The following is a 15,277-nucleotide window of genomic DNA, read 5'->3' as shown; positions in this document are numbered from 1 at the left end:
GTGGTGGTGGGGGGCTTTGGGTCTATTTGGGGGAGAGGGCCTTTTGGCAAGCAGATAAGCTTCATAGGGCAGGGGAAACACTCTTCTGCCTGGCCCTCAAGCAGTGCTGGAAAAGCACTTGCCTCTTCTGCGAAGCAGTCCTCACCTTCCTTTAGCGGCTGTGTTTTCCAGGCTTTTGCAAGGTCTTGGAAACCCGGCTGGCCATAGCTAAACCTGGAAAATGGGATCAGTCTGAGGCATACAGCCTCATTATAATATTCCTCTGGGAGAGAGTTGGCTGCCTGAATTCCAATAGCGTCTCGTCTCAGTTAAAGTTGGAAATAGGCATGTTGGAGGTGGGCTGGGATCAGGTTTGAGATGTTCTAAATTTTCACATCTTGCACGACCCAAACTCACCAATTTTTATTTATTTAGAGATACAGCACTGAAACAGGCCCTTCGGCCCACCGAGTCTGTGCCGACCATCAACCACCCACTTATACTAATCCTACATTAATCCCATATTCCCTACCATATCCCCTCAATTCCCCTACCACCCTACCTACACTAGGGGCAATTTACAATGGCCAATTTACCTATCAACCCGCAAGTCTTTGGCTGTGGGAGGAAACCAGAGCACCCGGCGGAAACCCACACAGTCACAGGAAGAACTTGCAAACTCCGTACAGGCAGTACCCAGAATTGAACCTGGGTCGCTGGAGCTGTGAGGCTGCGGTGCTAACCACTGCGCCACTGTGCCGAATTTTGGGGTTAAAATTCTTCCCCTTCTTACCCCATATGTCTCTAATGATAACTCAGTTTTATATGTCTGTGTCTTGGGGAGCATGCCCAAGGATAACAATTCATCAGATACTAAAGTGGTCCCTGTCCATATGCTGCATGACTTGGACAACATTCAGGCTTGGGCTGCTAAGTGGCAAATAACATTCACGCCATATAAGTGCAAGGCAATGACTATCTCCAATAACAGTAAATCTGACCATCTCCCCTTGACATTCAACAGCATTAATATTGCTGAATCCCCCACTACCAACATCCTGGGGGTTACCATTGACCAGAAACTGAACTGGACCAGCCATATAAATACTGTGGCTACAAGAGCAGGTCAGAGGCTGGGAATTCTGTGACGAGTAACTCACCTCCTGACTTCCCAAAGCCTGTCCACCATCTACAAGGCACAAGTCAGGAGTGTAATGGAATATTCTCCACTTGCCTGGATGAGTACAGCTCAAACAACAGTCAGGCCAAAGCAGCCTGCTTGTTTGGCACCCCATCCATCACCTTAAACATCTCACCCACCACTACCAATGCACAGTGGCAGCAGTGTGTACCATCTACAAGATGCACTGCAGCAACTCACCACGTCTCCTTCGACAGCACCTTCCAAACCTGCGACCTCTTCCAACTAGAAGGACAAGGGCAGCAGGTGCATGGGAACACCATCAACTTCAAGTTTCCCTCCAAGTCACACACCATCCTGACTTGGAACTATATCGCCGTTCCTTCACTGTCGTTGGATCAAAATCCGGGAACTCCCTTCCTAACAGCACTGTGGGAGTACCCGTACCAGATGGACTGCAGCGGTTCAAGAAAGGAGCTCACCATTACCACCTTTTCAAGGGTAATTAAGGATAAGCAACAAATGCTGGCCTTGCCAGTGACGCCCACATCCCATGAAAGAATAAATATAATTGCAGCCTGTAGCACTGGCTATCATGTGGGATACTAAACATGTTCTCCTGTGTTCTTGAAAGGGCAGAAGCTAAGCCTTTTTGTAGATAATAATGTTGTACATGGGTGACACAAATAACCAGTCCTCTATGAAGTTAGATCTTCTGTCAGAACCAAAGACAAGCAGCCTGGACTGTCATCAGTATTCAGATTCCTTCATGTTACCAGCAATCTTTCAAGCCTCTTCTCTCAGCTTGGGAAGTGGAATATTAATATCTTGATATAAATACTTTCCTGCAACCATCTGATGCCATATTCAAGTGACCATTCCTCATGTGTGAACCCAGACCATTAATATTGGCATTACAATTAATCTCGATCTCTTCCCCCCTGACACCCAAACAGGTATTAAGAGCTGGATTTTTGAAGCTTGCTGAGAGTGGGTGCAGAGGCGAGTGCAATTTGAAGATCACATTATGGAGATCGGCACTGGGACCTGCCGTCTCGGGAACGCGGTGCCATTTTTAAAGAGATGCCGACAGAGAGAGAATGGTTGAGTGCGCGCTTCCATTTAATTGCCTGCTGAGCTTATTATGGAGCTCATTAACAGGCTTGTCAGCAGCAGTTTTTAATTTTTAAAGGCTGGGAACGTGGAGGACACCATGTGGCGGGGGTGGGGTGTGATATGACAGGTTGTTCAAGATGTGAACACTGCGGGGGGTGGGGGGGGGGGCGCCAGGAGGGCTATGGGAAGGGCTGATTAAAGGACTGCAGAGGCACAAAGTAAAGTGCAGCTGCTTCAAAATGCCACAGAGTGGTCATTACTACAGCTGTGAGACTTGCTTTACTAAGTGGTGAGTGGCAGGAAACTGGAGAGAGACGAGAGGCTGCTGGCATCACTTGGGCAGGGGAAGGCCTGGTCAACACACAAAGCCCAGCTGAGGGAGTTCAAATGGGAACAGACTACACTGACATTGAATACAGCAGCCAGAATTAGCTGCGGTAAATGCAACCTCCTGAACAGCAGGAGGCCAGAGGAGCACAGCTACAGAAACCCAAGGTATCAGGTCTACCACCCAAGAGTTAGCTACCTGAAAATTTCAGGAGTGCTAGTGCTTTAGGAGCCTGTGCCTATCTAGGCATTTGGTCTCGGACCTGTGTGCTCTGATCCACAATGCCTCATGACTTCCATGGCAGTCCCCTGCAGCTGTCAAGGTCTCTGTCGCCCTGAATTCCTATGCAACCGGATCATTCCAGTGATCAGCTGTGGATCTAGGTGGCATCTCACAGTCGGCAGCTCGTCAGGCAGGTCAGGGATGCCATTTTCAGGAGGGCAGGGGACTGCATCCACATCGACGCAGATGGGCCTGCACAGGCACAGAGGGCATTGGATTTTGCCTCCATCGCTGATTTCCCCCAGGGCATCATCAATTTCACCTTTGTGCCCCTTGAGACACCCAGTGACCGGCCAGAGAGATACATCAACAGGAAGGCCTTCCACTCCCTCAACATTCAACTGGTCTGCAACCACAACAAGAGTTTCCTCCATGTGTGCAATCGCTTTCCTGGCAGCTGCCATGACTCCTTCATCCTCCACCAGTCCAGGCTGCCTCGATCCTTCACTCTATCCCCCAAAGTGCATGGATTGCTCCAAGGGAACAAGGGAAATCCCTTGAACACATGGCTATTGACCCTTCTATGGGAGCCCCAGACAGAGGCATAGAGGCGATACAACCAATGCCATGTGCTCAGTAGGACAACCATTGAGCAGACCATCAGGTTTCTGAAGATGTGATTCCAGTACCTTGATTAGTCAGGTGTCACCCTCTAATACCCTCCTGCAAGGGTCTCGGTCATTGTGGTGGTCTGCTGCACACTCCATAACATGGCTCTCCAGAGACGTGTGGACCTTAATGACATTCAGGCCCTCAAAGGAGACAGCTCCGAGGGAGGAGAAGGAGGAAGGAGAGGAGGAGGAAGAGGGGGTGGAGGGGGATAACACTGAACAGAGAGGTATCCCTCCTGCCACCCTCTGGGAAAGGGACATCCCTCCTCTCCTTCAAGGCCTCCAACATTAGTTCCAGTTTGGCATCGTTAAAGCAAGGATCTTCTCTGTCCCTAGTGCCAGGCCTCCAGCTCCCCTGTGACATCTCACTTCCCTCTGGTGCTGTGGAAGGCAGATCTCTCTCTCAGGACAACCAACAGCCTCAGTGATGGCTGCTGTAGGAGTCTACATGAGCCCCACACTTGTTCTGACCCACTGGCATTTTCAATTCCACTGGCTCTAAGAGGACAGGAAACCCATCTTCATACCAGTTTAGGGTTTACCCATTCGAAACTGCACCCTGAACCAGCTTCCCACAGGAGTCAGGTTTCTGGCCCAAAACCAGACCCGGTTCCTGTTTCCCACCTCCGTAATGAAAATCCAGCCCGAAGTGCTTCTATCAGAATTCTTTATTTTTTTCCCTAGCTAGCCCAGTCCACAGATCAATTGTAAATTTTCTCTCTCTTTTAGTTTCTCTCTCTCTCTCTCTCCACCCCCACACTCTCCTTCCCTCCCCCCCCACTCTCCCCTCCCCCAACTCTCTTTTTTCCCCGCACCCCTCCCACTCACAACCCCCCTGATTGACATCACCTAACTCTCCACAGACAGTGAGGATCCTTTGTAATTGGAAGTGCCTTTGCCTGCAATTCCTGAAACCTCATAAACAAAAATATAGTATAAAGTCCAACTTAATTACATCCCTTTAAGACAAAATGCTGACATTATTTAATGAAGCATTTGTTGCTACTTTCTAGCAGGTTCTTGGTTTTTGTCTCGTTTCCGATCTTTTAGCTGGGAGTGAACTTTTTAGTTGCCAGAGTGTCTAATTCAATTCTGTCTATTTTGGGGTCTTAAGTACCAAGTCAACTGGTTTCCAGTTTTATCGGAAGAATGGGTAGAATGGCGGACAGTCATCTACAAAATACTATGGGGAAAATCCTATGGAATAAAAACAATTGGTTTTATTTTTAAATGGCAAACCAGCCACCCTGTTGTAACCCTACAGCCATAGGGGAGGCACTGGCAGAGTGGTAATTTCACTGAACTAGTATTGCTCTGGGGACATGGGTTCGAATCCCACCATGGCAGATGGTACAATTTGTCTTCAATTAATAAATCTGGAATTTAAAAAAAACCTAGTTTGATTGTTGTAAAACCCATCTGGTTCAATTTTGTCCTTTAGGGAAGGTAATCTGCCATCCTTATCTGGTCTGGCCCACATGTAACTCCAGACCCACAGCAATGTGGTTGACTCTAAACTGCTCTCTGAGATGGCCAGTTGTATCAAACTGCTACAAAGTCAAAGAAATAAAATCGAATGGGCCACCTGACATTGACTACGCACTGGAGATGACAATGGCAGACCCTGCAAAGTCCTCCTTACTAACAGGGCGGCACAGTGGCGCAGTGGTTAGCACTGCAGCCTCACAGCTCCAGCGACCCGGGTTCAATTCTGGGTACTGCCTGTGTGGAGTTTGCAAGTTCTCCCTGTGTCTGCGTGGGTTTCCTCCGGGTGCTCCGGTTTCCTCCCACAAGCCAAAAGACTTGCAGGTTGGTAGGTAAATTGGCCATTATAAATTGCCCCTAGTATAGGTAGGTGGTAGGAAATATAGGGACAGGTGGGGATGTGGTAGGAATATGGCATTAGTGTAGGATTAGTATAAATGGGTGGTTGATGATCGGCACAGACTCGGTGGGCCGAAGGGCCTGTTTCAGTGCTGTATCTCTAAACAAACATAAACAACATATGGGGCTTTGAGCCAAAATTGGGAGAGTTGTCCCACAGTCTAGTCGAGCAGCAGCCTGACATAGTCAACAAATCATACCTTACAGACAATGCCAGTGGAACGAAGCTGTTCCAGTACAGCTACAACTGGCATCTACTCAGCACTGTGGAAACATGCCTAGGTATGTCCTGTACACACAAAGCAGGACAAATCCAACCTGGCCAATTACCACCCTACTCCCGATAATCAGCAAAGTGATGGAAGGGGACTGTGACACTTGCTCAGCAATAACATGCTTCCTGATGCTCAGTTTGGGCTCCGCCAGGGCCACACAGCTCCTGACCTCATTACAGCCTTTGTCTAAAGATAGACAAAAGAGCTGAACTCCAGAGGTGAGGTGAGAGTGACCGCCCTTGACATCAAGGCAGCATTTGATCAAGGAGCGCTAGCAAAACTGGAGTCCATGGGAATCGGGGAAAACTCTCTGCTCGTTGGAGTCATACAGAGCACAAAGGAAGATGGTTGTGGATGTTGGAGATCTATCATCTCATTCCCAGGACATCACTGCAGGAGTTCCTCAGGGTAGTGTCCTAGGCCCAACCATCTTCAGCTGCTTCATCAATGACCTTCCCTCCATCATTAGGTCAGAAGCAGGGATGTTCGGTGATGATTGCACAATGTTCAGTACCATTCGCGACTCCTCATACTGAAGCAGCACATGTCCAGATGCAGCAAGACCTGGATAACATCCAGGCTTGAGCTGATAAATGGTAAGTAACATTCATGCCAGGCAATGACCATCTCAAACTAGAGAGAATCTAACTGTCTCCCCTTGACAGTCAATGGCATTACCATTGCTGAATCCCCCACTATCAACATCTTGCGGTTATCATTGACCAGAAACTGAACTGGACCAGCCACATAAATACAGCGGCTATAAGAGCAGGTCAAAGGTTGGGAATTCTGCGGCGAATAACTCACCTCCTGATTTCCCAGTGCCTGTCCACCATCTATAAGTCAGGAGTGTGATGGAATACTCTCCACTTGCCTGGATGGGTGCAGCTCCAGCAACACTCTATGTTCAACACCATCCAGGATAAAGCAGCCTGCTTGATTTGCAGCCAATCCACCATCTTGAACATTCACTCCCTTTACCACCAGTACACAGTGACAGCAGTGTGTACCATCTACAGATGCACTGCAGAAACTCACCAAGTCTCCTTCAACAGCACCTTCCAAACCCATGAGCTCTACCATGTAGAAGGACAAGGGCAGCAGATGCAGGGGAATATCACTACCTGCAAATTCTCTTCCAAGCCACACACCTTCCTGAACTGGAACTGTATCACCATTCCTTCACTGTCACTGGGTCAAAATCTTGGAACTCCCTTCCTAACAGCACTGTGGGTGTACCTACACCCCAAGGACTGCAGCAATTCAAGAAGGCAGCTCAGCACCATCTTCTCAAGGGCAGTTAGGGATGGGTGATAAATTCTGGCTTAGCCAGCGAAGCCCACATCCCATGAATGAATAAAAAAAAGTACATTTAAAATACTTTACAATCCACCACTGAGAAACGTTGAGCAATTACTTCAATGTGTTCGTGGGACGTGACGATGCTGGCAAGGCTGCATGTATTGCCCATCCTTGATTGCCCGCAGGGTATTAAGTGTCAACCCTGTAGTGTGGGCTTGGATTCAAGTGGATTCCAGAGATGGTAGGTTCCTTTTCCTGAAGGACATCAGAGAGCCAGTTGGATTTTTACAATAATTCGACAGCTTTATAGGTCATTTGATTTGCTGGCAGTCCACAAATCAGATTGAACTTACCGTGGTCAGATTTGAACTTGTGCTCTTGTGTTGCTATCCAGTGCCAGAACCACTATGCCTTATGTATACTTGATCGAGAAATAGAGGCATAGAGTATAAAAGTACGGAAATAATGGTGAACCTTTATAAAACACTGGCTTGGTTTCAACTGAAGTATTGAGACCAGTTCTGGGCACTATACTTGAGGAAGGACGTGAAGGCACTGGAGAGGATGGAGAAAGGATTCATGAGAATGGTTGTGGGGATGAGGGACTTCAGTTACTCGGATAGATTGGCAAAGCTTGGGCTGTTTTCTTTAGACAAGAGAAGGTTGAAAGGAGATTTGATGGAAGTGTTCAAAATCATGAGGGGTCTGGAGCGAGTAGATAGAAAACAACTGTTCTCGTTGATGGAAGCGTTGAGAATCAGAGGACAACAATTTAAGGTGATTGGCCAAAGAACCCAAAAGCGAAATGAGATGACATTTTTTTTTGCACAGCGCATGGTTCAGATCTGGAATGTACTGCCTGAGAGTGTGGTGGAGGCAGATTCAATTGTGACTTTCTAAAGGGAATTGGGTAATTATCCAAAGAGAAAAAAATTGCAGGTCTACGGGACAAAGTCGGGTGAGTGGGTCTAGGTGAGTACACTTGCAGAGATCCAGCATAGACATGACAGGCTGAATGGCTGCCTTTGTTGTAAACATTCTATGGTTCTATGATTAACAGAGGCACTGATTTATGGTGACAGCCCAATTCAGTTTCAAGTTCCTGGTTCTTCAGTGTTTTGGGAATGACATTTGAATTGTAATGGTTAGAACAGTCGCTGGTCAGGTTTTTAAGATGTTTCAAAGAACTGAATCACAGAATAGTTACAGTGCAGGAGGAGGTCATTCGGCCTATCGTATCTGCACCGGCTCTCTGAATGAGCAATTCACTCCATTCCATTCCCCCACCTTCTCCTCGTAACCCTACACATTCTTCCTTTTCATATAACAATCTAATTCCCTTTTGAATGCTTCAGTTGAACCTGCCTCCACCACGCTGTCAGGCAGTGCATTCCAGACCTTAACCACTCGCTGTGTGAAAAGTTTTTCCTCATGCCACCTTTGCTTCTCTTAAAAATTACTTTAAATCTGTGCCCTCTCGTTCTACATCATTTCACGAGCGGGAACAGTTTCTCTCTATCTACTCCGTGCAGACCCCTCATGATTTTGAATACCTCTATCAAATCACTTCTCAGCCTTTTCTTCTCCAAGGAAAACAGCCCTAACTTCTCCAATCTGTCTTCATAACTGAAGTTCCTCATCCCTGGAACCATTCTCGTGAATCTTTTCTGTACTCTCTCCAATACCCTCACTTCTTTCCTAAAGTGCAGTGCCCAGAACTGGTTTCAGTACTCCAGCTGAGGCTGAACTAGTGTCTTATACAAGTTCAACATAATTTCCTTGCTCTTGGACTCTTTGCCCCTATTGATAAAGTCCAGGATAACTGCTGTCTCAACCTATCCTGCCACCTTCAATGATTTATGCACATATACACCTAGGTCCCTCTGCAGTTGCATCCCCTTTAGAATTTCACCCTTTATTTTACATTGTCTCTCCATGTTCTTCCTATCAAAATGAATCACTTCACATTTCTCTGCGCTGAACTTCATCTGTCACCTGTCTGCCCGTTCCACCAACTTGTCTGTGACCTTTTGAAGTTCTACACTATCCTCCTAACAGTTCACAATGCTTCCAAGTTTTGTATCATCTGCAAACTTTGAAATTGTGCCCTAACTGTATTGATTATTTTAATTTTTTAAGAATTAACATTAGTAAGAGACATTTTGCTTCCTTCTTTCCCTCCTGTTTCCAGCTGATGAGTCAGTTTGAACTGCAAACTGCTGTAACTGTTGAGCCATTATTTCACAGTTTCTTGATGAGAGACGTGACTCCACCAAGGAGGCAATTGGCGATGATTTAAGGGTATGAAATTTTGGAAAGAGTCGCAAATCAAATTAAAACTGAATAGAAGGGAATAACCATGGTGTAGGATTTAAGGGCAGTTTCTCAGAATAATTAAAAATGGGTACACACAGGATTCAATTCTGCGACTACTTATGTTCACCGCTTGCATCAATGATTTGGGGATAGAGATAGAGGGAGTGCTGTTCAAGATGGTACTGGACAAGGAGATGTATTAAATAAATGAGGACTCATAAAACCCACAAGGCGAAATTGATAAGATGGTGGACTGCGCAACAATATGCCAGATGGAATTCAATATCAATAAATGTGAGATGATGTACTTTGGTTTTCAGGAAAAAATGGGAGAAGGTTGGGTGATGATGAAGTGAGAGATTTGGGAGGATTCAGGTTCACGAGATTAAAAGCAGCAGTTCATGTGGATAAAGCAATACAAATAAGCTATTGGAATATTGTGTTTGTAGTAAGAGGAATAGAATATAAAAATTGAGATGTAATAGGGAATCTATACAAGACATTAGTAAAATTGCTATTGGAATATTCTGCTGTTTTGGGATCCATACAATTGGAAAGATTTTGAGGCAATAGAGAGGGTTCAGAATGATTGCCCTTGACGTCGAGACAGCATTTGACTGAGCGTGGCATCACTGAGCCCTAACAAAATTTAAGTCAATGGGAATCAGGGGGAAAATTCTCAGCTGGTTGCAGTTACATCTAGAACAAAGGAAGATGGTTCTGGCTGTCGACAGCCAATCATCTCAGCCCCAGGACATGGCTGCAGGAGTTCCTCAGGATGGAGTCTTAGGCCCAACCATCTTCAGCTGCCTCATCAATGACGTTCCCTCGTATGACCCGTAAGGTCAAACGTGGGGATGATCAGTGATGACTGCAGTGATCAGTACCATTTGCAGCTTTGCAGATAATGAAGCTGTCCATGCCCACATGCAGCAAGACGTGGACAACATTCAGGCTTGGACTGATAAGTGGCAAGTGATATTGATGCAATACAAGTGCCAGACAATGACCATCTCCGACAAGAGAGAATCTGACCATCTCTGTTGACATTCAATGTCATTACCATCGCTGAATCTATAGGTTTTCTATAGGTATATCAGGAATAAAAGAATGACTAAAGTTAGATTAGGGCCAATCAAGGATAGTAGTGGGAAGTTGTGTGTGGAATCAGAGGAGATAGGGGAAGCGTTAAATGAATATTTTTCGTCAGTATTTACAGTAGAGAAAGAAAATGTTGTCGAGGAGAATACTGAGATTCAGACTATAGGCTAGATGGGATTGAGGTTCACAAGGAGGAGGTGTTAGCAATTTTGGAAAATGTGAAAATAGATAAATCCCCTGGGCCAGATGGGATTTATCCTAGGATTCTCTGGGAAGCTAGGGAGGAGATTGCAGAGCCTTTGTCCTTGATCTTTATGTCATCATTGTCGACAGGAATAGTGCCGGAAGACTGGAGGATAGCAAATGTTGTCCCCTTGTTCAAGAAGGGGAGTAGAGACAGCCCTGGTAATTATAGACCTATGAGCCTTACTTCGGTTGTGGGTAAAATGTTGGAAAAGGTTATAAGAGACAGGATTTATAATCATCTTGAAAAGAATAAGTTAATTAGCGATAGTCAGCACGGTTTTGTGAAGGGTAGGTCGTGCCTCACAAACCTTATTGAGTTTTTCGAGAAGGTGACCAAACAGGTGGATGAGGGTAAAGCAGTGGATGTGGTGTATATGGATTTCAGTAAGGCGTTTGATAAGGTTCCCCACGGTAGGCTATTGCAGAAAATACGGAAGTATGGGGTTGAAGGTGATTTAGAGCTTTGGATCAGAAATTGGCTAGCTGAAAGAAGACAGAGGATGGTGGTTGATGGCAAATGTTCATCCTGGAGTTTAGTTACTAGTGGTGTACCGCAAGGATCTGTTTTGGGGCTACTGCTGTTTGTCATTTTTATAAATGACCTGGAAGAGGGTGTAGAAGGGTGTGTTAGTAAATTTGCGGATGACACGAAGGTCGGTGGAGTTGTGGATAGTACCGAAGGATGTTGTAGGGTACAGAGGGACATAGATAGGCTGCAGAGCTGGGCTGAGAGATGGAAAATGGAGTTTAATGCGGAAAAGTGTGAGGTGATTCACTTTGGAAGGAGTAACAGGAATGCAGAGTACTGGGCTAATGGGAAGATTCTTGGTAGTGTAGATGAACAGAGAGATCTTGGTGTCCAGGTACATAAATCCCTGAAAGTTGCTACCCAGGTTAATATGGGTGTTAAGAAGGCATATGGTGTGTTAGCTTTTATTAGTAGGGGGATCGAGTTTCGGAGCCACGAGGTCATGCTGCAGCTGTACAAAACTCTGGTGAGGCCGCACCTGGAGTATTGCATGCAGTTCTGGTCACCGCATTATAGGAAGGATGTGGAAGCTTTGGAAAGGGTGCAGAGGAGATTTACTAGGATGTTGCCTGGTATGGAGGGAAGGTCTTACGAGGAAAGGCTGAGGGACTTGAGGTTGTTTTCGTTGGAGAGAAGGAGGAGGAGAGGTGACTTAATAGAGACATATAAGATAATCAGAGGGTTAGATAGGGTGGATAGTGAGAGTCTTTTTCCTCGGATGATGATGGCAAACACGAGGGGACATAGCTTTAAGTTGAGGGGTGAAAGATATAGGACAGATGTCAGAGGTAGTTTCTTTACGCAGAGCGTAGTAGGGGCGTGGAACGCCCTGCCTGCAACAGTAGTAGACTCGCCAACTTTAAGGGCATTTAAGTGGTCATTGGATAGACATATGGATGAAAATGGAATAGTGTAGGTCAGATGGTTTCACAGGTCGGCGCAACATCGAGGGCCGAAGGGCCTGTACTGCGCTGTAATGTTCTAATTCTAATTCTAATATGGTGAATCAAGGAGTAGAGACAAGGTAAGAGAGAAAGGTATCAATATGGGAATAAATAAACAAACTGTGACAGGAAGGGACAGTAATTACAAATTTAAGAGTAATTCAGCAGACAAGGCTAGAGGTTGCAAAAATAATAAAAGGACTAAACGAAAGGCTCTGTATCTGAATGCACATAGCATTTGAAACAAAACAGATGAACTGAAAACTCAAATAGAAATAAATATGCACAATTTGATCGCCATTACAGAGACATGGCTGCAGGATGGCATATTCAGATTGGGACATGAATATTGAAGGCGACATGACATTTAGGAAGGACAGGAAGCTAGGAAAAGGTGGAAGGGTGGCTCTGTCAATTAATGATGGTGTTAGCGCAAGAGAGAGGGATGACCTAAGTTCAGGAAACCAGGATGCAGAAGCAGTTTGGGTTGAGATGAGGGCAAGAAATGATAAAGGCAAGAAATCTCGAGTGGGAGTGGTGTACAGGCCCCCAAACAGTAACCACATGGTAGGACGAGGTATAAAGGAATAAATAATGCGCGCTTGTCACAAAGGTAAGGTGATAATCATGGGGGATTTAAATTTTTTTTTAATTCATTCATGGGATGTGGGCGTCACTGGCTATGCCAGCATTTATTGCCCATCCCTAATTGCCCTTGAGAAGGTGGTGGTGAGCTGCCTTCTTGAACCGCTGCAGTCCATTTGGGGTAGGTAGACCCACAGTGCTGTTAGGAAGGGAGTGTCAGGATTTTGACCCAGCGACAGTGAAGGAACGGCGATATAGTTCCAAGTCAGGATGGTGTGTGACTTGGAGGGGAACTTGCAGGTGGTGGTGTTCCCATGTATTTGCTGCCCTTGTCCTTCTAGTTGGTAGAGGTCGTGGGTTTGGAAGGTGCTGTCTAAGGAGCCTTGATGCATTGCTGCAGTGCATCTTGTAGATGGTACACAGTGCTGCTACTGTGCATCGGTGGTGGAGGGAGTGAATGTTTGTAGGTGGTGTGCCAATCAAGCGGGCTGCTTTGTCCTGGATGGTGTCAAGCTTCTTGAGTGTTGTTGGAGCTGCACCCATCCAGGCAAGTGGAGAGTATTCCATCACACTTCTGACTTGTGCCTTGTAGATGGTGGACAGGCTTTGGGGAGTCAGGAGGTGAGCTACTCGCCTCAGGATTCCTAGCCTCTGACCTTCTCTTGTAGCCACGGTATTTATATGGCTACTCCAGTTCAGTTTCTGGTCAATGGTAGCCCCTAGGATGTTGATAGTGGGGGATTCAGCGATGGTAATGCCGTTGAATGATAAGAGGAAATGGTTAGATTCTCTCTTGTTGGAGATGGTCCTTGTGTGGCGCGAATGTTACTTGCCACTTATCAGCCCAAGCCTGGATATTGTCCAGGTCTTGCTGCATTTCTACACGGACTGCTTCAGTATCTGAGGAGTCACGAATGGTCCTGAACATTGTGCATTCATCAGCAAACATCCCCACTTCTGACCTTATGATTGAAGGAAGGTCATTGTTGAAGCAGCTGAAGATGGTTGGGCCTAGGACACTACCCTGAGGAACTCCTGCAGTGATGTCCTGGAGCTCAGATGATTGGCCTCAAACAACCACAACCATCTTCCTTTGCGCCAGGTATGACTCCAGCCAGCGGAGGGTTTTCCCCCGATTCCCATTGACCTCAGTTTTGCTAGGGCTCCTTGATGCCATACTCGGTCAAATGCTGCCTTGATGTCAAGGGCAGTCACTCTCACCTCACCTCTTGAGTTCAGCTCTTTTGTCCATGTTTGAACCAAGGCTGTAATGAGGTCAGGATCTGAGTGGCCCTGGCGGAACCCAAACTGAGCGTCACTGAGCAGGTTATTGCTAAGCAAGTGCCACTTGATGGCACTGTTGATGACACCTTCCATCACTTTACTGATGATCGAGAGTAGGCTAATGGGGCGGTAATTGGCTGGGTTGGACTTGTCCTGCTTTTTGTGTACTGGACATACCTGGGCAATTTTCAACATTGCAGGGTAGATGCCAGTGTTGTAGCTGTCCTGGAACAGCTTGGCTATGGGCACGGCAAGTTCTGGAGCACAGGTCTTCAGTACTATTGCTGGAATATTGTCAGGGTCCATAGCTTTTGTAGTATCCAGTGCCTTCAGTCATTTCTTGATATCATGCGGAGTGAATCGAATTGGCTGAAGTCTGGCATCTGTGATGCTGGGGACTTCAGGAGGAGGCCGAGATGGATCATCAACTCGGCACTTCTGGCTGAAGATTGTTGCAAATGCTTCAGCCTTATCTTTCGCACTGATGTGCTGGGCTCCCTCATCATTGAGGATGGGGATATTTGTGGAGCCACCTCCTCCAGTTAGTTGTTTAATTGTCCACCACCATTCACGGCTGGATGTGGCAGGACTGCAGAGTTTAGATCTGATCTGTTGTTTATGGGATCGCTTAGCTTTGTCTATCGCATGCTGCTTACGCAGTTTGACATGCAAGTAGTCCTGTGATGTAGCTTCACCAGGTTGACACCTCATTTTGAGGTATGCCTGGTGCTGCTCCTGGCATGCCCTCCTGCACTCTTCATTGAACCAGGGTTGGTCTCCTGGCTTGATGGTAATGGTAGAGTGGGGGATATGCCGGGCCATGAGGTTACAGATTGCGGATGAGTACAATTCTGCTGCTGCTGATGGCCCACAGCACCTCATGGATGCCCAGTTTTGCATTGCTAAATCTGTTCGAAATCAATCCCATTTAGCACGGTGATAGTGCCACACAATACGATGGACGGTATCCTCAATGTGAAGGCGGGACTTCGCATCCACAAGTACTGTGCGGTGTTCACTCCTACCAATACTTTCATGGACTGAAGCATCTGCAGCAGGCAGATTGGTGAGGACGAGGTCAAGTATGTTTTTCCCTCGTGTTGGTTCTCCCACCACCTGCCGCAGACCCAGTCTAGCAGCCGTGTCCTTTAGGACTCGGCCAGCTCGATCAGTAGTGGTGCTACCGAGCCACTCTTGGTGATGGACATTGAAGTCCCCCACCCAGAGTACATTTTGTGCCCTTGCCACCCTCAGTGCTTCCTCCAAGTGGTGTTCAACATGGAGGAGTACTGAGTCATTAGCTGAGGGAGGGCGGTAGGTGGTAATCAGTAGGAGGTTTCCTTGCCCGTGTTTG

At 46.6% G+C, this 15,277-nt stretch overlaps 1 protein-coding gene across 2 annotated transcripts in view; it reads left to right on the top strand.

Annotated features, from left to right (window-relative positions):
- LOC137379721 (contactin-1-like) overlaps window positions 1–15,277 on the top strand; it is a 934,724-nt gene that overhangs the window by 94,318 nt on the left and 825,129 nt on the right. The gene's annotated exons all lie outside the window — the stretch shown is intronic.

Source organism: Heterodontus francisci, chromosome 18 (genome assembly GCF_036365525.1).
Source record: "Heterodontus francisci isolate sHetFra1 chromosome 18, sHetFra1.hap1, whole genome shotgun sequence".
Lineage (NCBI taxonomy): Eukaryota > Metazoa > Chordata > Chondrichthyes > Heterodontiformes > Heterodontidae > Heterodontus > Heterodontus francisci.
This window is presented reverse-complemented; position numbering and strand designations above follow the sequence as displayed.